Raw genomic sequence first — 25122 nt, 5'->3', positions numbered from 1 at the left:
ATATTTCCCTCTCTGAGTCTTCTACCACCAAGAAGAGGAATTATGGATTGCTAAGGCCTGATCGATGGCTCCTGCATCATATCGTCCGGTCCACCATTCCTTTGTCTGCCGTGATTCATTTGTTTTTCGTTTCGTGTGATAGTAAGTGTGAGGAGTTGGCAGGTTTGCTGCAATATTTAGTAAATATGTACATGTCAGTAGGCAGGAGAGATGGAGAGAGATGCAAAGATAAAAGTGTAGGAGTGGGATGCTATGAGAATAGAGAGATCATGCTATCAGATGGACACAGTGTGGGAAGAACAGGTAAGAAAATTATTGCTCCACTGTTAAGAATAGGTTGAACCTTGAACCAAACGCAGACTGCATGATGCATGTGCAGGCCTATCAACACATCTAGAATGAATGAGAAGTCCTATATACTGTTATTTGAACCAACAACACATTGGTAGGATTGTCTTAATCAAGTTTCTTGTCCTAGATTCCAATCCAAATGATTAAATACTAAGCATCCAATCTGATATTTATATTTTTCTTCAAGACCTGAGAGCACCCAAATAGCTCAGCATCTCTAAAAAAAATTATAAATATCCCTTGTTATTTCTTAACTACTGCCCAAAAAGACTGACCACCCTTGATAATTTAAATACATACATTTTTACCATGTTAAAAGAACCTGTTACTGCCATCATGCAAAACACAAAAGATTTGTGGATGTGGGTTTTTGGCTTTTTTCATTTTCTAATTTAAAATAGTTCCACATTGAAGATTGCTTGCTAACTTTTTACAACACATGCCACAATTCGTGGATAATGTTGACGACGATTACTAACGATGACGACGATTACTGTACAGATGAAAGCTGGTAGGGACGAAGCATTTTGAGTTCCAATTAAAAAAGGCATTAAAATGTTGGGGCTTCAATGTTGCTGATACTGATCAACCAAAACATTGGCTAGAATATCAATCCGTCAGATCAGCTTTGGACATCTCTAAATGGTGATAGATTGTAGTTTTTACACAATGAAACTGTTGTCCACATGTTTTTAAATAGATAGATAAAATATCTTATCACTGATTCAGCTCAGTCAAGTACACGCTGACTAAATGTTGTACTTTATTCATTAGCTTAAACAAATCTACTGTAGCAGCTCTTCAGCTTTAGTTCACAAAATAGGATATTCCCATTAACTGCAGGATATATTTGGAGAGGACGTGCAGATTGTATTTGCAGCATGTCGACATTAGCGACGTATCTGCTGATCTCGGAATTGCATACACTCACATCTGGGCGCTGTCTGATGTTTTTAAGAATGTGCTCAAGATGAGCAAACAGAAGCTGGGAACTGTTTGTTAATGCACATCTGTGATTTGGTTGTAATAAACAACATCACCAATGACGAGCACCCTTTTTCTTTTTTTAGCTTATCTGGAAGAGCAAATGCATGTCTGCTGCTGGATACTATAAACTGTGTTGTTTCCAAATCTTCTTTTAATGAAAGAAACTCCATACATCTATATGGTAATTGTCTCTAGGCAAAAGTGTTCTTTCCTTTAATATATTTTTTTCCTGAACAGAATTAAAATGACAAATACACATTTCGTCTTGTTGATAAATTGTGTTTTTCTTGAACAAAACACGCCCGAAAACTTTGACAGCTAGTGTTATGGCTGCATTTTTAGCATTCATTTTGTGGTTGCGTTAATTTGGCATATTTACACGTGTAAATATCAATGGTTGTGATTGCATCGGCTTTATAATGAACTTAAAAAAGGGCATCTTATTTAATTTTCTAGCAACAACAAAGATGCAGCATTTCTAGTCAGTGAATCAAAGAGCATCCAACAGAATTCCCTGTGTGATTTGTAGGTTTATTACGCGAGATATTTTGCTGTGTGCACATGTACGTTGGATTGACTTCAACATTTGATGCGCGTCTGTCACACCATTTTATGTGCGCAGATGTCACCGTGTCACACTGCTGTTTTCTTGTTCTATGATTTATCTCTATCAGTTCGAGGTCATCTAATTTCTCTGAAGTATCTGCAACAGGCATCTGGCCCAGACCATCACTTCATTCCTTACACTCCATCCATCCATCCCTCCGTCCCTCCCTCCCACCAGCCCTCACTCGCTCTGCTGTCAAGGTCAAATCAAATTGGATCCTACCCTCCCCAGTGTTCCCTCTCCACTGTGCCTGACTGTGTGTGTGTGTGTGTGTGTGTGTGTGTGTGTGTGTGTGTGTGTGTGCTTGTGTGTGCTCGCATCTATCCATATATGAATAAAACCTGCATGTGTATGTCAGCTTTGTATCCGTGACTGTACATGAGCCTGTAACTTTGTCCGTCAATGTGTACGTGATCTTGGACTGAATTTATTTTCTCACTTTTGTGTGTGCATGTCTGTAAGTACACGTGTGTATCCTGTGTTAATGTGAGTGTGTGTGTGTGTCTGCCTGCGTGTGTGGGGCCTCTGAACAGTGACTCCCCTGCCTGACCCCTTCTCGCTGCAGCTTGCTGTCATTAAAGCTCTACCAGGTCCCCAAGGAACCATTCTGTGTGTGTGTGTGTGTGTGTGTGTGTGTGTCAGTCAGAGGCCCCATAGAATAGCTCAGTTATACATCTATATGGACCTTGACAACAGCCCAGTGTTTGATCTGCCTGTGCTGCTCTCAGACGTTAAATATAAGGTGTGTCTTTGTGTGTATGTTTGCGGGTGTGAATGTAGGTGTGCAGCTGGTTTTCAGGCTCTTTTCTTTGTTTACAATGGACAAGAGCATACAAAGACTTACCGGTTGTATTTATTGTGTTCCATTATTTTTTTTAGCTCTTTCTCACTCTTCCACCTCTCTCTCTTTCTCTTTCTCTTTCTCTCCCTTGCTCACTGATCTGATTGGAGATGTAAATGGCCTCTTATTAATCTTGATTCCAGAGAGTGGAGGCTCTCCTCCTGTGGAAATCAATTGTGTGTGTGTGTGTGTGTGTGTGTGTGTGTGTGTGTGTGTGTGTGTGTGTGTGTGTGTGTAGCCTTCACTGCCTTACAATAGCAATCTTTAAACATAAGACACACTTGCTCAAAAGCACAAACACACTGACATACACACACAGACCACCTTCACACAAAGGCAGTTATGAAATGACTAACTTAAACTAACAATCCTTAGAGTGTGTGTAAATGTGTGGCTATTAAATGGAGAAATGCTCTTGCTCTGCCTCCATAATGGTGCTATAGGTACAGTTAGTGTACATTAGCAGGGGGCGGGTAGGGACAGCATGCTCTCTTATGTGAGCCTAGTGGCCCTTAATCACAGCTGTGAGAGGGTTTGAGGAGATCAGGGGGATGGTTATTGCCAAAGCGCAGCTGCATTGTTGCGTTCTCGGTGTGATTTGTTAAAATATAACCAGAAGGTATAGCTGGAGGGGCTAGCTCTATTATTCTTAAGTACAATCAATGTTTAGGATTTTCTCAATTGTGTCTTTGAGCTAGTTTCAGTCGGCGTATTGTTAATGCCCTTTCTGTTGCTTAGAGGCCATGATTTAGTAATCTACTGGAAACATTTTTCAGGAAATCCTGTCTGTGAAATCCCTAATTGGACCAAATGAAAGTGAAAAAACAAATTACCGCTTGTGATTGTTGCTGTGATGTTTTGAACATGTTCTTCCTAGGGTTGGGGTGGAATGTGTCATAACTGCACATTTCACAGCATCAATAACAACAAAATCTGGCATTTTGCTTTTTTTAGAAGTGGAAAAGTAGCAGTCATGACGTAGGTGACTGCTTGGTTTTGACAAGGCAAATACCTCTTCAAGTTCTTACACCCTTGTCATACATTTCTATTTATTATTATAAATTTGATCAACTGGACCGTTTCTTGGATAATTCAGGCGCTCCTTATCTTTAGTTAGCCTATACCTGTGATACATTCTATTTCATCTCCTCTCCCCTTTTGCCTTCATTTCTCTTATCTCAAACATGATTTGCTCTTCTTTGACTTTTGATTTCATGTCTCTGTATATACGTATATGCCGATATATTAACCTTCATCAGTACATGCGTGCATGGCTGTGCCTCTGAATGTAGTAGAGATATTCAAGTTTTTAATCGTTCCAGCCTCTGATGATGATTGACTGAGGATGTGAATCTTTGATGATAATCGTTGAGAGCAAGATAAGAGAGAATCTGAATGAAAAAAAAGAGAGAATAAAGTCGCATTATCAACCAGCCGATCATTAGTTTGCTGCAGATGAGTGCTAATATGCTCAGTGGCACACGAGGAGCTTTAATTAGGCTAATGAGAAACAGCATTCTGCTGATATCAAAGTAATGGCACATGCGGACACCCCCAGATGTAAATACAATATTCCATTATTCAAAAATTAGCTTTTCACGTTGAATTACTCTCTATTAGATACATGATAGATAAATGTGGTCAGTGTTTGGCTTAGCTGTGATGAGTAAACATCATAAAGGTAGGAGGGAAAGAAGAACCCACAGCATGGAGATATGTGAAACTGATTAACTCATACACTGAGCTGTTGTTCTTTCTCTCCTCCCTTCACTATCACTTCCTTCCTTCCTTGCTTCCTTCTAAGCTTCTGTTCCTCCTCTTGTCAAACATAAAGTACTTTGCCTTAGCAGAAACAGTGACCATAAATGATGCAACACACACATACAGAAACTGAATAGTGTGCGTGGGTGTGTGTGTATGTGTGTGTCTGTGTGTGTGTGCAAAGTTAACAGAGGGTATACGATTTACAGCACGGCATGCATTCTGCTCATGCCCTGTTTCTCCTCACACATCTGCCTGCCTGCATTAGGTTGTAGTTTTACAACACAATAATGTTATCATGTGCTTGTTGTTTAAGACCTAGCTATTCTGTTTGGATCTCAGCTCTGCTTTTGATAGCATCGTTTGCCAATGTAGAGAATGGAGAATATCCTTATGTTGCCTTCTTCTAATGATCTACCCAACACTCTTGCTCCCTCCTTTCCCTGCTTTCTCTCTCTCTCTCTTTCTCTCTCTCCTTTCTACCATCTGTTCAGTTTGCCAGGCCTGGGTAGTTTTTACTGCTTAAAAGGGACTCTCCTAACCACCCATATATGTCCATTTATTATTCTCCGTGGGCTGTTCTATTTTTGTCCCAGTACAGTAGTGGCCGCTGACCAGCGCCTCGCTATGTTGCATAGGAGTGAAAAGGCTTCAGTGGGTCAGTGCATGTACGGAGGGTTGAGAGAGGCGCACCCCTGCCAGTTTTGTAATAGAAAATATGTGGGGGAGGGAGAGAAAAGGGAGAATGGAGGGAAAAAATGGATGCGACAGAGAGCAGAGTGAGATATATCGGAGAGGGAAAGGCTGGCTGTAGCCAAAAGAAGAAAAAAAAGAGATGGAGATCCAAAGGGAAATAAAGAGTGATGCAGTGAAGGAGATAGAAGTTGTAGGATGGGTCAGGGAATAATGGTGCTGCTGCATTTTTAATAGTTGGCCACTTTGTAGCGACCCTTGTCTAATGGATTCTCTGCCTCTTAAAAGCTCATGTCAGAGCCCTTTACCTCAAACAGTTACACCACGGAAATTGCTGAGGGCTCCAACAGTCCCCAACACTTCCTGATAAAATGTTCAATGATCTAATATTGCCTGGCAGCAAACATAATTCCATTTAGTACTCAGATGTTTTGGAAAATCATGTTTAGAGCTAAATAGACTGTACTTACAGGAACCAGCAACTGAAATACTTTGGGCTTAAAAGAAATCCAAGACTCGACTGATATTGCAACTCGTTGAGATGTACAGCTCTGGCCATCGGTGTGTTGGCTTTTAGAACACAGTGCTACAGTAAGTGTCTGACAAAGACTTTATTGGTGGGAAGAAAAGGGAGCGACGAAGAGCATAACCTCTAGCTGTTAGCTATTTTAAGTGTGTGTGTGTGTGTGTGTGTGTGTGTGTGTGTGTGTGTGTATGTGTGTAATTGGCAGTGCAGTGTATATGGCCCCTGGCCCTGAAGCTGATCTAGTTTCTGGTGATAGGAGATTCTGTCTAGGTTTTACAAATGCCTGTATTTCTGCATTATATGGACGGTGGCCTTCAACTGTCCAGTAAATGTTCATACTCCTCCAGGGCTGGACTGGGACAAAAAATCGGCCCTGGCATTTTTGGCCCAGATGGCCCACACCCACCGTGATTGGTCAGACACATTCCCTGCAGACAGTCCTCTTAATATATGCTTGCATTCTATGATATGAGTTGCCTAGTGTTCTGCGTTCATGTGATCGTTTTGGATCCTTCAAGAGGGTTCTCAAGACTTATCTGTTGATCTTACACTAAAATAATTAATTCATTCTTAGAGTTATTTGTGTATTTATGGTATTTGTTAATTGTTTTTAATTATTGATATTTGATATTGTATTGCCATTATTGTTATTATTACTATTTTGCTTAATATTGGCTTAGCAACTTTTAAAAACTGTTTACTGTTAATTTTAACTATTGTAAGATTCATATTTTGTCGCTTTGGACAAAAGTGTCTGCTAAATACAATAACCATAACCCTTCCCAAAAGCTACAATAAAGCTGAGAGTAGTATATGCCCTGGAAAAGCACTTTGGCTTTGCAATGCTACTGAATAACATTAGCTAATTAAGCAATTCAAGGAACACTGATGCTTGCATCAACACTGATTTTATAGATCACACAGACTTTTCAGCTGGCCAACCGCTAGCATTTTCAATGTAAGCTTAAGCAGTTAGGTTACCTGACAGCCACATTAATGTTACAGCCAAACTGCTTGTTGTCGTTATGATGTGAGGCGCACATAACGCGTGTACACACACACACACACACACACACACACACACACACACAGCCTCCCTCCCTTCCTGAGAGTCCCCGTTAATTTGCCTACTCCTTACCACGTCGTCATCTACTCTCTCTTCCATCTTTTCCTCACTCGCTCCCATGGCCCTGTCATGGTCACTCCTCCTCCTCGGCTTCTTCCCTGTCATGATGTTGTTTCTGCTTCCCTGTATAGCCAGCCACCTCTCCTCCTTCCTCTACTTCAGGTAATGCTGGTGTTGAAGCAGCTACTACAGCCCCAAACATGTCAGAAATATTGGCCCATTTTGAGGCATCCGCCTGTAAATTCTTAATCTTATTCTCCCTTAATTTCTCGGCACCTCCCTTGCGCTTTGGTGGTCGTTTGTCCATTTTAACGTGGATGCTAAACTTCCAGCATAAGCATAACTATTACAGCTCGTGTCTCAGGGCCGGGAGTGGAGAAGGGGGTTTGATTGGGTCAGGCCAGTGCCAATAAAGAAAATTAACCAGTGGGCTGCTGTCAGTTCTTTATGGGCCGGCGCGGCCCAAAAAAAGAAATAAAAAAGGCCTATTATATCGGCGATTCGGCCCAAAAGTGCGTCGGCCTACCGGGAAAATGCCCGGTATGCCAGATTGCCAGTCCAGCCCTGGACTCCTCACGTCCACTTATTAACAGAACAGGATGGAAGATACAGTGTATGTTGACATTTAAGGATATGGTTGGGTATCACAGTTGTGTGCCTGTGGCCCAGCAGTCTAATACCTCTCTAAATTACAATTTATTATGTAAGTATAATTTAGGTGTCACAAATTCTCGCATCAAGTTGAACTCAGTGTGTTTCAGTCTGATTCAGTGTGGTTGTTGATAGCCTGTATCAACACCACACATTGTTTGAAGTTATAAAGTGTGTGATGTTTAAGGATTGAAGGTTCGTCTTCTGATCAAGAAGTTGCCCGTCATTCTCATTAATATTACTTTAAATATGTTTTATTTTTGTTGTTACTGTTATGACTGAACCTGGACCCTCAACGTGTAAATGAGAGAAATAATGTGTTTTATAAAATCCAGTTTTCAGCGCGAAGCTACTGCTCACTTAAAGTTTACAAAGTGCACTCACCTCCAGCTTTCTGCAGAGTATGCCGTTCTTTTGGTCTACATTTGTTCACCTTTTCACCCAAATGTAACAATTTTCCTCTATTTGAGCACATATTAGTAGAGCTAACTATTTTTGTATTGCAAGATTTTGTGTTCTTACTGGATTTCGTGGGGGTCTGCGAGCAATGTGATGTGATTTTAGAGTGCTTGTATTGTCCTCTGTTTTTACTCAGTTGTTTAACTACAATATTAAGTATAAATAAGTATAAAAATGTGTGTGTTTTGGTGAAAAAAATATGTTATGTATTGGGAATAACTTAAGGATCATTAGCTGACAGCGTGGGAGTCTTTTTACACAAAACTTGTTGACCTGTGATTTCCCTGTGTCAAGCAGTTTACACAGAGTGTGGGCACGGGACATGAGTCAGGCAGCGCAGCACACATGGGCAGATGTTGTCTGCATTCGTTATACCTACACGCTGTAACAGATACAATACTGCTATCATAAATGTCATTATCTCATATCTTAAATTACACATACATTGATCCGGTATAATTAGGATGCTTGTTTTGTTTCTCGATGAATTAGATAATATTTTTCCTGAAAGTTGGCTATATCATAGTACACATCTTGTTCAGACCTAACAACATCTACTGTATTTGTCATCTGAAATGCATTTTGCATTTAATTAGCTCATCTCATCCTGTTCAGGGTTGTCTGGGGTAGAAATATGTTGGAGAAAAAAGAACTGGCAAAAATCTAGATTTTTGAATTGAAAATATTCATCTCTAACACCGTAGCATTATTTGCACACATTCTGTGCATGAAATGCATGATGTCATTATTACTATCAACGTGGGGATTTGGTCGGCCCATTTCTTATTCTCATTTTGTGTGAGCTGGTGGGATGTGTGGGGGTTTGTGCGTTGGTGGGCGAGTGATCCCTACACCAGGGACCAGGGAGATAATTGAAAGAATGGCCTGAGGGATTTCCCCCCATATGTTGTTCCTTATCCTACTTAGCTGTTGCTTCCTTCTATCTCTCTCTTCTCTCTCTTTTCCTTTCTCACTCTCAGTCACCTCAGTTCAGCTCAGGTCAGACATGTTAAAGGAAAATTCCACCCTGACTACCTTTACACAGTTAGTGTGAATCGATCTGTGATCTTAAACACATTCCAGTCTTTTTGTCATTTACCCTTCTCTCTGCAGCTCCTTCAGTATATTTACAGTTCACGGATTGCCTTTTAAAATCCTGCAAAGAAGTGAATCTATCCATTTGTGGAGAGCGGAGAGAGTAATAAGGGTAGTGATAGCTGTAGTAAAGAGAGTCCCACTTGTCAGTGGAGAAAATGTGAGAAAGCCTCCACTGGTTACTCTTTGCTAGAAGAAAGTCTGAACCACTCGTGGAGTCGTCGATGACATGAGTCTGTCCATCCTCTGGCAGTTGATAGACCACACCTGTTATCAGTATCTCAGGTATCAGAAATAGGGCAGACGACACGCTGTATTAGCGTTACTTTTTTAAAAAACGTTTTCCAGGTTAGTGGGGGTGCATAACGCCCAAAACCAACATGAAAAACGTAGCTAGTAATGTTCACTCAATGTTTTGTTTTGTTGTTAAACTGTGTAAAATGAGCGGTGGCATTAAATCACCGGTTTCAGGTAACGACACCCTACGGTACCGTCTATTTGCTGGATGGTTTCAAGGTAACGGTCGGTAGCTAACATTAGCAGATAAGCCCCTTGACAGCGACGTTATTGTTAATATTTTGGCACAATGTTTCTGACTGTAGTAGTGGTCATAGTGACTGAAAGTGTGACGTGAGATGTTAAAAAGAAACTACACGCTGTTTTCAGGTAACGTTACTTTTTGACGTTCAACACCCTTATTCTTTTTGGGTCTGAGAGGAATATATAAAGAAACACATTTAAACTCTATAAAACTGCCACAGTGTTTGCCCTTACAGACACTTTAGCTGGGTTACAGACACTCTCTTGTCCCTGAGCCAGAGGTGGCTGGCCAGGCCAAACATCTCCTATTCCCTGCTAATGAAATCCTGAATAAAACCCTCCCTACTCGGCTTGATCCCACACATACACAATTGCAAAACTACGGACACACAAACACAGACACCCACTCTCCAGGGTTCTAGTACACACACACACACACACACACACACACACACACACACACACACACACACACACACACGCAGATCCCCTGCAGTTCCAGCCAGGGATTATCCTAGGAAAACACTCCTTTTGTTGGGCCCCAGTCAAATTACTTTTCAGAGCTCTCATGCTTTTATCAGAGCTGTCTACATAACTGTGTGTATGTGCGTGTGTGTGTGTGTGGACATGCATGTTATGGCAGTCTAAACGTAGGCTGTTGCTGGTTGCAAGGAGCACATCCAAAGCCAATGATCACTAATGACACTTGAAAGTAAGCTGTTTATATTGCCCTCACTGTGTGTGTGTGTGTGTGTGTGTGTTGTGTGTGTGTGTGTGTGATTGAGAAAGAGATTGCGTGTGTGTGTCTACTCATATGCCAGTTATTTTCTAAAGATAGTATAACACCAAATCACCATGTTGTGTTGCCCGTTGGAAGGCTGGAGTTTGTGACATTTCAACTTGACATTTATGAATAAAGACACTAGACACACAGATACTTCAACATCACGTTGCACTTCCTTTAGGCTGCTGCTCCTGGGACTTTACCCCCCTCTGTGAAGAAATATATGGGACGTTCCGCACGACTACTTTGACTACTTCGACTACCTCACTAGAACAACAACAGCATTGGTTGCTCAAATGCTAAAAAATATTGCACTTTTTTTTTAGCCCTGAAACCAATCTTCTCTTAACCTTAATCCAGTATGACAGATCAGGGAAATGCTCATATGTGTAGTTTTTTGGAACAATGACCTTTTTTGTCCGTTCAGTATAAGGACTGACTGACTCCGTATACTTGGATTTCAGAGAGTCCTCTGTAATGGCTGCCAACGTACAGTCATACTTTTGTTCTGTGGATAATTCTTTTCTGGGGTACCAACTCTCCGCCTGGGCAATGGCCAACTCAGTTGACTGGGCACAGATTGTAAAGCTACATTCAGCTTCTATTCATTCACACTACAGGCTCTCCTCAGAGACTACAAGTCTTTTTCAAAGTTGTGTGAGAGTGTGTTGTGTGCAAGTATGTTTTGGTGTGTACGAGAGCGTGCGTGGTGTGGGTATGTGCCTAAGACGCAGAGAGATGAGGCGAGAGTGCCAACGTGAGAGATAAACAGAGACAAACAACGAAGGAGGAGAAGTGAAGCATGTGCTCGCGTGCATGTGTACGTGTGTGCCGATGGTGCAAACTAGCTTTGTAGCTCTCAGTGAAGTGTGGATTTAGGTGGAAGTGGAGGGAGGAGATGGGATAAAAGGCCTGACTAGATTAGGCTGGCACACACTACTGAGGCGTGCTGTACTGCCTGGCCTTTCAGCGCACTCTGCACTGAGTGTGTGTGTGTGTGTGTGTGTGTGTGTGTGTGTGTGTGTGTGTGTGAGAGAGAGAGAGAGAAAGAAAAGCAGCAGATTAGCAGAGCCACCGCAGCCACTATAACAGCATTGAAAACACTAATCACTGTTCTGACATCTCAGCGTTATCCTGTGCTGTACACAGTGTATGTTACCACGGTGAAGTGTTATTGTGGAGGGGTGGTATGGAGGTTTTACAGTGTCACAGTTCTGCAAGTCCCCACCGAATGCCGCAGATTCTTCTTCTCTGTGAAGGAGAAATATAATAGATTAGAAGATGGATTATAAGAAATAGATTACAGGCTTTGCGGCTGTTTTTATTCCTCCATACTTTAATATACTTATAACCTTGCAGTTTCTGCCAGTAGGAGGCTGAATTACTGCATATTCAAGCTCCCCCACCCAGACACCCCACTGTTTAAAGTCAAGGTAGCCTCCAACAATAATAGTTCATTGGCTAAGCCACTTTGCAGAACTGTCTTTCCATGTTAGTCTCTCTGGGTAGGAGACTGACATTTGAGGGTAAAAATAACATTTAAAGTTTTTTTTAAATGCCTGAGGTGTCCTTGGTTTAACTTGAACAGACAACGCAACCACTTCAAAAGTGGTAACACACTGCTTGTAAAATTTGACAAGTCATCCGCCCTCTCGCTTTTTCAAATATTGAACATGTATACCACTGTTCTTTAGCCAGAGAGTGACAGAAGCTAACTTATTATTGGAACAGTGGTTGAGTAGTAAGGTTAAACAATCATCTGGCCTTAATTATTACCACAACAGTGCTTAAAACACAGTTGAATGAGTAGGAGTCCGTGGGCTGTCACATTTTGGCAACAGCAAGGTGAGAGTTAACTGAAGCCACCGCTAAATAATGGTTCATCATAATTGTGTTGTTGTTGCTTTTTTGCCTCCGTTCCGTGCTGCTCGAACTCCACCATCATGCTGACAGTTGTGCTGAACCATTGGATGAGACAGAGACATTAGTCTGCTACATGTGGTACAGCAGCAAACTGCATATTTCATTGATTTAACTTCCTGTATGAATAATTAAGACACTGGGAGGCAGTCTCCTTGTGCATGTATGTTTGCATCCTTGTATGCACATGCTCACTTGTCTAGTCGTATATATAGTGCATAGCTGATGTGTGCACTTATAGGCTTACTTAGAATGTACTTCTGTTCATTAAGAAGATGCTCCTTATGCACTACAGGGCATCGATGCAGAAGCACTAGGGTACATTAAGAAGACTTTCTTATCAAAGCTTGACATTGTTCTTAGACTCTGCATATTTGTGTCTGTGCGTGTTTCTGAGGGTTCCTGCTGTCATGTGCCTTTTTAGGTTGACCTATGACTGCACCAGAGCTGCACCAGATTTCATCACTGTATTCTGCAATCTTATAGTCTTTTCCTGTTAATCTTAATCTATCATAAATCTTTATCTCTCTTACTGTTGTTTTTGTAGTTTCTCCTACAAATGTGTATTTCCAGCGCTTTGAGGCGTTATGACATGGGTTGGCCTCTGCCAAAATATATATAACAAATGCATCCTTTATTTCAGAGAAATTGACATGGCATTCAAATTAAAATGTCTCTAATGCCTGAATTCTATTTGTTTTAATAGATGCCAGGCACTAATCGTGGCCTCATTTTCACATGGATACTGTAACACAATTTAATATATATAGTTTAAAATGTTCCTCCTGGATCAGCAGCAGCAGATTCATGCAGTTGGATAGTTAGATAGTACCTGATATATGGACATTGTTATTTTGCTTTATTATTTATTATAATCCCATTATTTGTACTTTATGGACAACATTGCTGATTGAGTCCTCTCTGCCATTATCGCTAAGTCTGTCTTTCTTCCTTTAACTAATATCCCATTGTTTTACACTTTGAATGAATCCTCATAAAATCGAAATAAGACACTCAAATACCATTTTACAGGTATATGTAGATGCATGCACACATGCAGGCGTGAATGACAACATGTTCAACAAGTATTTGTATGTAATAAAATCACACACACACACACACACACACACAGAGCAACTGTCAACTGCTAGAATAGATGTAGTGGAATACAACAGGAGGAGCCTTCAGTGCACCACTGTGACAGAAAATACTAACTGTAGCACTCTTACCAATACCAACCCTAGAATTATCCTCTCAGCAGAGGTCTCTTTCAGTCCTCCCTGTCTCTCTCAAGAAGAAATCAATGATGTGGGGGACACTCAGCCAGTACAGTGGGAGACCCACCTGCATACAAGGCATACAATAACGGATTTGTCTTTGTTCTATAGACAATATAAAGAGTACAGATGTAATCTGATGCTGTTTTTTTTCAGTCTGACATATTTCACATGCTGAAACAGCTAACATTGCCACCAGTGTTTGATTAGTGCATGCTAAAATGATCATACTGATGACTATTAAGTTTTGCATTATCTCAGAAGCACCACAGCGGATTAAAACACTAAGAAGACAGAGGTGAAACTGCAATCAAACTTCTTATTGCACTGCAGTAAATTAATCCAAAGGATTATTTTCAAAAAGTCAATGTATTCCACCAATGGATATCTCTTGTTATGGGATACTGTGACTCGTACTGAGTACTTTCCAGAAACAAATCTGCCTCTGAGGGGAGGTTAAGTTAAATGGCAGGTACTTGAAAAATAAGGAAGTAGAACATACAACAGATAATACCATAAAAACATTCACATACATGTAGCTGTATTAGATGATTAGTATGCACTATATAGACAAGAGGGAGAGTACATATCATAGCCTAACTTACGGACATGACATAATGACACTGTGATCTCCCCCAACTCATTCACAAATGGCGTTTTTCCATTACATGGTACCTGCTCGACTCAGCTTGACTCTACTCGCCTTTTTTGATTTTCCATTATGAAAAAAAGTCCCTGGTACCTGCTAACAGGTACTTTTTTTAGTATCACCTCTGTTGAGGTTCCAAGTGAGCTGAGGTGATACCAAAAGGTGACGTTAAAACCTGCAGACTACTGATTGGTCGGAGAGAATCGTCACTAATCACTGCGTCGTCATTGCTAGCGACAGACGGAACAAACCCGCCATTTTTAAATAGTTTAGCCAGCTGGTTTTTTTTTGCTGCCTCCAGCTTCTTTTGAAACAAAATGTGTCTTCTGGCAACAGCCACATGCCGAGAATCAAAAACAACACACATTCGACGTTCTGTGTGTTCTGTGTGTGAGAGCCCAGGTGGTGTTGGTTACAGTGTGGTGTGTGGTGGTTTGTACATCCACAGAGGATGCTAGGTCAAAAATGTTAAAGCACAACAGCAGAGGAGACGCAGAGGAAATAGAGGAGAGGATCAGAGTAAGGGGGGAGGGACTAAGGCACAGATTAGGCAGAAAAGAAAGGGGCCAGAGAAAAATATGAAGCACTTCTGAAATAAGCTTATAAGAGGAGAAATGTTTGACTCCCTGGTATAGGAATCCTCTCCAATACTCTGAAAAAAATAACATTTTTCAAATCCATATGTCACTTTCCCACCCTGGCTCATATTCTCTGCTGTATTCACTCTAATTGCTCTCCGCAATTACTCCTTTGCCTTCTCTCTGAAATATATATCATCAGAGCTATATTGCTAGGGCGCTAGGGTTGTTAGTCCTTTACATTTTCATTATTGCGTGGTTATGGTTTTCGTGCACAAGGAAGCTTTTTTAGATTGCAGAATGTCAAAATACAACGATGAAATTATACACTACATATCGTGAGAGAAAATGTAGTCAGACAAGACTTGTCATACTGAAAGCTGAAAGACAGTCGCACAGATTTCAAAACATGCAATCTGGACTTCACAACAGTCAATCAGAAACAGGAAGTACAGCTGAATTACAGATTGAGTGGCAAACCCAGACCGAAGGGGAAATGGACTGACTGAAGTGGAGAGGCAAAACAGAGACAAAGCAAAGGAGGCAGACTCTTGCTTTCTTCCAAAGTACATCCACAAGCTGTTGGTTTCAGTCTGCCAACCGAGCTCAACTTCCCAGCCATAGATAAGCTGTGTGTCTGTGTGTGTGTCTGTGTGAATATAATTCATAAGCGTAGCCAAATCAAGATCTAGAGATTATCATGATGACCAGTGGCACAAAAAAGGAGAGAGGAAGGGAATAAGGGAGAAAGAATGGGAACAGAGGAGAGAAGGAAAAGTCGGGGAGGGGGGGGGAGTAGTTAGCAAGGATGATACACATGCAATTACAGATTACAGAGCATCAGTATTTTATATTCACCCCACATTTACCAGTATGCACCAGCATGTGTTCGCATACATATCCATTTCCCATAGTGTGTATAACCTTCTCCTGTCTCTGTTTCTCTATCTTCATTCAATGGCTCCTTCCCTACCTCTTTTACTTTCAAAGAAGGGTAATCCCTCTTGTAGCTAATGTGCTGTGACATTTCATGGTACAATAGGATTTCGGAGACACTATGTATTCTCACGGTGCCCGGGTCTGGCTGATAACCTCCCTGTCTGGGTGATTTTGGACTGCAAAAACTCCTGGTCTAGTTTTTATCTCACTTTGGAAATCTAATTCTCAAGGTGGAAATTCACAATAATTACAATAATAATAATATAGACTCTGAGGTGACACTTCGGAGGTTATTGGCAAACCACAATAGCCGCATACGGCCACACAATATTTGGAATAAAGAAAATGGACCATTATTAGATATGATCAACTGCCATGTTATAGATTAATGTATTTCTGAGTGCGGACGCAGGTGACAGCCAATAAAATCATTATTTTAACTGAGTGGTGTATGTGCAGGGGTTAAAGTGGGCCGGAACCATCCGGAACGGCATTCCAGCACCTTCGATTATTATGTAAATGAATTTAATTGGCAGTTTCATACATCCATGTTCTCCGTTCGTTTAAAATAAAGCCAAATATCCATTTGCACCACTGTGAGTCCATAAACAAGGCAAGTGGCTGTGGTTAGTTCACATAGCTGTAATAAAAGCAGGAAAGTTGAGTACTATCTGGTAAAGTCAATTGAACAGGTGAAGATAACATTGTCGGTATTTTATATAAAGGTAGAGTATCGGCGCATGAGTCACGATATGATACAGTCAGCAGGGTTTCCCTTTTGGATCAGCTGAGGGCTAAGGTGCTTATCTCACCAACAGAGCTGATATGTGAGGATAGGATATGGGAGCAGTTTATGTGCTCATCAACCTTTAGGCACAGATATGATGCCGCCAGAGTGCCTTGAGCTGGACGACACTTAGTGAAGGCAATGTTGGAAGGGATAAATGTTAAATACTTTGCGTGACATTTATTGTGGATTCCGTTTTTAGTTTGTCCGACAAATCAAGGATGTTTACCGGCAATGAATGACAGCATCAGAAACATACAAACCAAGAAGAAGATGCTGGCCTCAATTCTTTTCTTTTTAGCTTTACATCCCTTGGTTGATCACCCCAAGGTGCTAGCACCTTACCCTAAGAGGCATCTTACAGGATTCACATGCAGACCAATACAATTAGCTGACGTCCAGTTTCTTAGACACAATTAAAGCAGTTTAGACATCTGCACACAGAGGCATGCACTGGATGTTTTTCTGTAGCTAAAAAATGCATTGTGCTTACACTAATATTATTCCATACACACTAGTACACAAGATGCAAGTTGTCTTTTTTTTCAAAGAATGAGAAGAACATTCTTATTTTCCCTATTAATACCTGTGAAGATTTTAAACTACAAAAGGGCTTAATTTATAGTGGCACAGATAAAGCTTCTATACATAAACAGGTTTTTACTGTAATAAATTAAAAAAAACATTTGTGATTATGACACCATTACATGGCAATAATGACTTGCCCTTCATATTATTGCTTGATTATTCAAACTGTAGTAAAGCCTTGAGTCCTGAAAAGGCAAATTTAATTCACAACCTTTTAAGTCAAGCCTTAAATCATCAAATGAATGACTTTAATGCAAATCATGCGAAAGCCCCTGATGCTGCACATAACGTCTTCCTCAAATAAATGCAGATTACAACTGAAGTGAGCCGAGTGTTTATCTAGCTAACAACCGTACGAGGGGACTAACGTCTTGTCGCTTTGATTTGCCGTAAGATTTGCTTTCAGAGCGTGACAGCGAGCGTGAGACAGATAGAAGCTGAGAAGTGTCACGCCCAGATTCATGAGACGGGGTTGCCAGGCCTGCTATTGCTGTTTTGGCTGACTGTGTTATACCTGGAGGGAAGTCAATGCTGCCGTCGCTACACTGTAGCCAATTTAGCTGGAGCACAGCTGCTAAGAGGATCCCTGAGGTGTTTGTGTGTGTGCTTCAGGATTAAGCCACAGCACCAATTAATGCCTCAGACTGTTTTTTAAAGGATAAATTATTAACAGCAGAAGTGACCTCTCTGGTGGCCTTTTCTCCTTCCTCTGCTGTGCTCTTCTCATCTCCTCTTTAACCTTCCTCCACTTTCCTCAAACTGGCCTCCCTTCCCTCACGACTTCTCTTTCTTTGCCTGTGCTTGCTTCTGTTTTTATTCTAGTGACCCTTGTACAATTTCTGAAAGATTATGGATTTGAAATGTTTTGATATTTCACTCTTGTATTTTAGAATTTAAATGGAAAAAAAAAGAAAGTCTGGTTGTATATTTTGAGTGTCCCTAAACTTGCAATTCCAAATCTAAACCTTCATCTCTCACCTGGCTAAACGAAAACGAACGGCAAAGATAGGAATGTGTTCTCTCAGCAAAGCATATTCGAGAACGATTTCTGCCTCTGCCTCTCTCTAACTTGCGTCTGTTAACGGTGATATTTCTCTTTCAAGATGTGTTTTCCCTCACTGAATACTTTGGGATTTTTATGCCTCCAGGATATAGTTGGGCTTGATTGTAGCTCTATGCAGCTGCATTCCTCCTTTTCCCCCCTGTGTTCAATAGCAAATGCATGTTAGCCAGTAATGGATACTTTTAACCTTTTCCAGGTAATTTGATCAGGCGGGCTTTAAATCAATCCAAGCACACACACTCTCTCGGTAATGATTGGTGAATACGTCGACTGCTGCTCTCACTGTTCAGCTATTGTTTTTGTTTTTTATGGGCGAACCATGTCTCTTTTTTTATTTGATGAATGGTTCAATACTGGATTCTGAATTATAAATGTGGGCTGCTGTGTACCATCTTTTACAAGGACAAAAGAGGAGTGAGAGTTAAAATGGTTTCAAGGCCTAAATGTATTTAACACCGGGGTTACTTCATGTTGTCATTCAGTATTCCAGCAAATGGAATTTCCTGTGGAAAATGGTGTGGCATCCCCTCACTATTTTATATTGGTCCAGTGGCTCGTCATAATCCAGATGTAATTTGTTTTGGCAGTTGACTCTATTAACATGCTGTTGGAACACAGTGCACAGAATATAAATTGTGAGTTTCATTTCAACAGCAAAGTGCATACAGTGGAGGTGCATTTCTGAATGAAGGTACCGAGTGTGTATGCCTGACTCGTATCATGTGTGTCTGATACTTCACTTTGCCTCTCTGTACTGGCTAGCTGTGTAATGCATTGCAACATTTTTCTTAGATCTTTCTGTTTAATCTTCCACCTGAGAAATAAAAAACACAATGATTTGACTTTGCTCTACCTTTTGTTGCGATGCCCTTTTATGGATTTTCCCTGTACATATCCTCAGGTCATCGTCTGATCTCAGTCAGCAGGCCTTGGATGATCCCACTCAATATGTTCTTACACTCTGATCTCTTCCTCTCTTCCTCCCTCCATCCGTCTACCCCTCCCTCTTCTCCTCTCTTCCCCTGAATATTTCCTTCTCTCAGATTTGATGAAGGAATTTAATTAGAGAAGAGAGAGAAACAGGAAGGAAAGAGGGACACAGTGAGGGAAGGAAGCAGAGTAATAATGAATGACCCTGAGAGCAGACAAGGCAAAGATAAGTGTGTTTAAATCAGACCTGGTCGATCTGGAGGAGAGAGGCATATTGAACCTTGTTACTACATTAGACGAGACTGTATATAGTTGTAGTGGTGCATTGACTCTGCGACACTGCTTTGCTTACGAGTGAAATTACCCCCGAAGTACCCAGACACCTACTGCACCATCACATATCTCTGTTTGCTACCATAGCTCAGTTAGATGACCTTAAACAGGAGTTCTTGTTTACAGTGTTTTCATGTGATTTCCATCAACATTATTTTGATCGAATACATCAACCTTGGATTTGTTTTACAGTACAGCTGTGTCCTGTTGTTAAGTGCCAGCACACATCCTATAATTGTAGGGAGATGGATGTGTATTTATACATTTCCTAATTCTCAGCTTAAAATGTACAAGAATTGAATAATTCCCAAGAGTTCAGAGGGATGTAGGTTTATACTTTATAGTCATATTTTATATTTTCCTCATAATAAAAGCTAATAGGCTACTTTAGCCGTGGTAGCTAGTAGCCAGATAGCTAATTAAGTACAGTAGTTTTTCTTGAGTTTGCTAGCTATTTTCTAGCCGCTCAACTGTTTTCATTCATTACATTTCATAACATTACTTTTTACAGACATTTGTTTTATTTATGTGTCAGCTGTTGCTCTTTTTTATGTGTAGTGTTGATTATCAAAATGTAGCATGCTAACACGCCAAACTAAGATGCTGAACATGGTTATCTCTGCTACTTGTCTTGAGGTTAATACTGCCATTGGGAGCATGTTAGCATGCTAACGTTAGCGCTTAGCTCAAAGCACCACTGTGCCAAGTACAGTCTCAAAGAGCTGCTAGCATGGCTGTAGACTCTTCGGCTTGTTATAACTGACCGGTGTATCTAAAGTAATGTTTTTTTAGTGGTCTGCTAAGTAATGTTGAAGGGCATTTTTTCTTTTTCTTTTCTTGTATTTGTTTGTGTGTGGGTGTTAAAGTACCACCTTGAAAATGTGATGGTTCATTTCAAGTGGTTTATCCTGGTTCACAATATATTTGAACACCAATGTTAACCGATGTTAGGTAATATAGATTGGCCGTGACCCTACTGTGCTTTTCTAGAATGTCCACCTCTGCAACACACTTTCATTACGACCTCATCACCTCATCCTCCTCGACCTGAGTGCAGCCTTCGATACCGTGAGCCATAACATCCTGCTCACCAGACTCAAAGACCTTGTTATCGAAGGTACTGCACTCAGCTGGCTCCACTCCTACCTATCCAACAGATCCCACTTCATCTCTCTCAATAACCACACCTCTGCCACAGTCACTCAAGGCATTCCCCAAGGCTCCGTACTCAGTCCCCTCCTCTTCATCATCTACATCCTCCCACTTGGTCAGATACGCCGCCACTTTAATCTGGACTTCCACTGCTATGCCGATGACACCCAGATCTACCTCAGCACCAAATCCCCCCACAATCCTCCCCTCTCCCACATCAACTCCTGTCGGTCAGCTATTAAAACCTGGATGCAACACAACTTCCTCAAACTCAACAGCGACAAAACAGAATTCCTCCTTATAGGCTCCAAATCCACACTCAGAAAAACCAATAAACCCACTCACACCATCGACGGCACCATTGTGTCCCCATCTCCCCAGGCCCGCAACCTTGGCGTTATCTTTGATTCTACCCTCTCCCTTGAGCCCCACATCCGTCATGTCATTAAAACCTCCTTCTTTCACCTCCGCAACATCGCCAAAATCAGACCCTCTCTCACACCCCACGCTGCTGAAAGACTCATTCACGTCTTCATCTCCTCCCGACTGGACTACTGCAACTCACTTCTCCTCGGCATCAGCTCTACCAACATCAACCGACTCCAACTGGTCCAGAACTCAGCCGGCCGACTCATCACCCGCTCCAAATCCTGGGACAACATCACTCCAGTCCTAAAACAACTCCACTGACTTCCTATCTCCCACCAGATCACCTACAAAATCCTGGTCCTCACCTACAAAGCCCTCCACCATCTGGCCCCCTCATACCTCACTGACCTCCTCTCTCCGTACCAACCCTCACTATATAAATTCAATTTATTATTATTATTTCATAACTCAGAATCTATTCACCAACATTATTTCTTAGCTGCCTCTTCCAGTAATGTGATACGTTGTCATCCCCATTTCTGTTGCCTTGTATGCCCACATAATATACTGTATGTCACGACCTATGATGTTGCTATGCTAGAGACATTTTAATTGATTCACTAATGAGAATATACCCCTATTAACATGCAAGCTCACACACACACACACACACACACACCTGCCAATTACTATCTTTTCAGCTTCTCATTTTTGCTGTGAGAAGATGAACCCAACACACAAGTGCGCACACCCACACACAGACACACATGGCAGCTCTATCTTTTCAGCTGCTCATTGTTGCCGTGGAGAAACATTATTCTGTCTGCACTCTTATTCTATAGTCTCCATTCTTTGACCTGACGCTATATAAGCATTCTGTCTTATTCCAATGCCCTCTTATTCTGATGTTAATTTGACTGGCTGAAAGGACTGGCAGAGGATTGTTCTGTCTCATTGACAAAATACGCTAAAAAGTCATTCCTGGGATTAAAAAAAAGCTCTGCGGTGGATTTCCAGGGCTCTGTTGTCGTCTCTGCAGTTGCCCGTCGGCCCCCTGTTCATATGCTAATGAGCCAGAGCTTGATTGTTTCCTCATATTTTAATCTCCTGCACGGTGTTGGAAGAGAGGGGGCAGCAGATAGGAGGAGTGTGAGTACGAGGAAGATGAGACGAGAGGAAAAAAGATGATGGAAAAACAAAAAGAAGACAGGGCAGAGGCTGCCGGTGGCTGAGGAATGGAGAGGAGGAGAAAGTTGAAGACAAAAGACGAAGTTATGTAGGAGGTGGAGAAAAGCAAAATGTTTGACTGGAACAGTGAAGAGGTGAGGGACATGAGAGGGCAGGGAGATATTATTAATATGCAGGGAGGAGATGATAAGATAAAGAGGGATAGAAGCACTGCTGGATGATGAGCGGCAGGTAGGAATATACAGTTCACCTAATAAGGAGACATCCAGAGTTCATTAGCAGTGACAAAGAAGTGGAGCTACTGCTGTTGAAACTTAATATTTAACATTCCTTCGGTTTAAACTTTGAGGGGAGTCATCGTAGAAGAACAAAACCTCCATACTTTCCCCTTGCACATAGGTCTGTATAGAACCAATCAGAAAGCCTGTCTGCTGCCGCTCATCATGCATACTGCAGGGTTGAAACACTGACCAGGGGCCAATGACAGGAGGAGCGAGAGAGTCCTCCTTGAATAAACTAACGTGTGATTTGCATAAATATACATAATAAAAGAGCTTTGTGGAAAGCTCCTCTTCAATATGCATCCCCCCATTTTTTTTTGTAATAGAGGTCATGCAATTAAAAAAGAAGAATGTAGCATTTGATTTGTTTTGTTTTTTTGGAATATACTCAGAGAGGTGAAGAAAAAAATCATTGCAATGGGTTTTGAAGTATAATGCAGTGCAATGTTTTTTATTGGAAAGAAAGGGTATTTTTTTTTTTAGAAAGAGTGCAAGGTCAGCTGCTTTAGCGTAGGTAGATTTGTTAGTTACTGTGAGTGTTTCAGACAGCAAAGGCAGCACGTATGCACGTAGCTTACCAGACACTTGAACCTGAGCCAGCATGTAGTACATATGTTGAGATATGTGCATTGGTAGACTTACTTGTCTTTAAGTGTTAGGAAAAATAAGTAGAATCTGTACTTGGCCGTCATGCCAGTAAAGACATTTAAACTGAAAAAAACTGGATATTACTAGATGGTTGTATTTTTAGGAGATGTGCTGTTATGCATGGACTAAGGCTTTTTGTGTTGCTCTTTTCTGGAAGCACTGTCTTGGCCAGGTATATTTTGCACACTCCCAAAATTAAACCACTACATTTATTCCATTTTAGCTAGTAGCAGCAGTGAACGTCTATTTTCTGTCAGCTCCAGATCTAATAGCAGAGCACGGAAATGTCCTTAACATCCACATCTCAACACATCGCCAGATAAGAATATCAGTATTGGACCATTTTGCAAATCCCTGGATTATGTTCAGTTTTTTTTCTGTCCATTGCTAAAGTCTTTTAAATTCTCAATTTTTACAATATCTGTGGCAACCATCTATGGCAAATTTGATATGGTTAAGGTCGGGAAAAGATCGTAGTTATGGCGGATAAAATACGGTTAGGGTTAGCAACTATTGTTAAACACTTTGTTAAGTTTGGAGAAAAATCTTGGTCCCAGCTAATAAAATGCGAGCATCGCTTGCACGTCTGTGACTGCAGGCAAACTCCAGTCTCCTGCATCCTCGCCGTCTTCAACCAGCCTCTTCTTGCTGTGTGCTTTTTGAATGGACTGCGCTTTGACCCAAGATACAAAAACATGAAGATGAATTGTACCAACTTCACCACATTATGTGAACAAATAAACCAAAAGAATATACCCAAATATAGACACAGTTGCTCGACGACATCCCACACACACACACACACACACACACACACATGCACAGCCTTGACCCCAAGAATAAGAGCCCTAAGTCAGATTCAAATCAATCTTACTGTAAGTTAAACAGCTTGCCTGTAAGCTCACACATAGCCGTCACCTCCCCTCTCTCTGACCTTCTCATAAACACAGCCACAGGAATTCACTGAGAGTTCAGCAACGTCACCGCAGCCTCTCCATCATCTCCTTATCTCCCTCCAGGTCACTTAGCAACAAGCCCAAACTGGATGTCCCCCTGGGATGTTTGTGCAACTTGTTTATGACAGCCCATGTGTTGTTGATGCTTTTGTTGCTGATGTTAAGAGAGATAGAGACGTAGAGGGTTGTAACACGGCGTTCCACTGGGAAGCAACCTAGACGACCTGATCTTCTGAGGAGACAGAGAGAAACAACGGGGGGAGTCGTTTTGGGAAGGGGACTGGGAGAGGAAATCAGGGGAGAGGTGAGAGATAAACAAGAAGACTAGAGAGACAGAAAGTTGAAGCACATAAAATGTAATGGCGGATAGATTAACAGCAGAAAGCATACCACAGCAGAATGAGTGATCAGGGTTAGTGGAAGTGGCTTCATCACACTGCTAGTTCTAAAATACAGCGTCAAAGACTTTCTTTTCAGAATAACTCAGCACTGACAGACTGACGTTGTTACAGTATGTGACCGAAAGGAAACATTTTAATGTAAAAGATTTCCCCAGCCATATCATTTTTATACCTGTGTTCCAGTGTGTATGCAGTTACAGATACTGATTTACATTGACATTTCACAAATGTTGCAGATTCCTGTTGCACAATTTTTCTGATGAGCAATGAAATAGGTCATGTGGACTATATTCTGATTGGTCAACTTTCTTCATTTCTAATTAAAGTGATATTTTTTCTATTCTGATTGACCTTACCATGATTTAAAATTGAGGCTGATGAAACTTGCAGACACCCTGATAAAACATGATATCCATCTTTTTTCTGCCTCATAAAAACTGTAGTGTGTCTGCAGGTCGTGAAAAACTTAAACAGCCTGAAATTACAACAATTATGGCTCTAACTATTGTTAAAGCTAGTATCACACTTGTAAAATAAAGTGGTTGGTGTGATATATTTTTTGTCCGTTGACAAATAACCCCAATTACAACGACTCATATTTGTCATGTATTTCAACTGCATATTTGTTGAGGTATGTTACTG

General features: G+C 41.2%; 1 protein-coding gene across 4 annotated transcripts in view; it reads left to right on the top strand.

Annotated features, from left to right (window-relative positions):
* Positions 1-25122, top strand: part of LOC144519913 (RNA-binding motif, single-stranded-interacting protein 3-like) — a 137626-nt gene that overhangs the window by 2170 nt on the left and 110334 nt on the right. The gene's annotated exons all lie outside the window — the stretch shown is intronic.

The sequence above is a fragment of the Sander vitreus genome, chromosome 6, assembly GCF_031162955.1.
Source record: "Sander vitreus isolate 19-12246 chromosome 6, sanVit1, whole genome shotgun sequence".
In the NCBI taxonomy this organism is placed as follows: domain Eukaryota; kingdom Metazoa; phylum Chordata; class Actinopteri; order Perciformes; family Percidae; genus Sander; species Sander vitreus.
The sequence above is the reverse complement of the archived record's forward strand: the minus strand, read 5'-3'. Positions and strand labels throughout refer to the sequence as shown.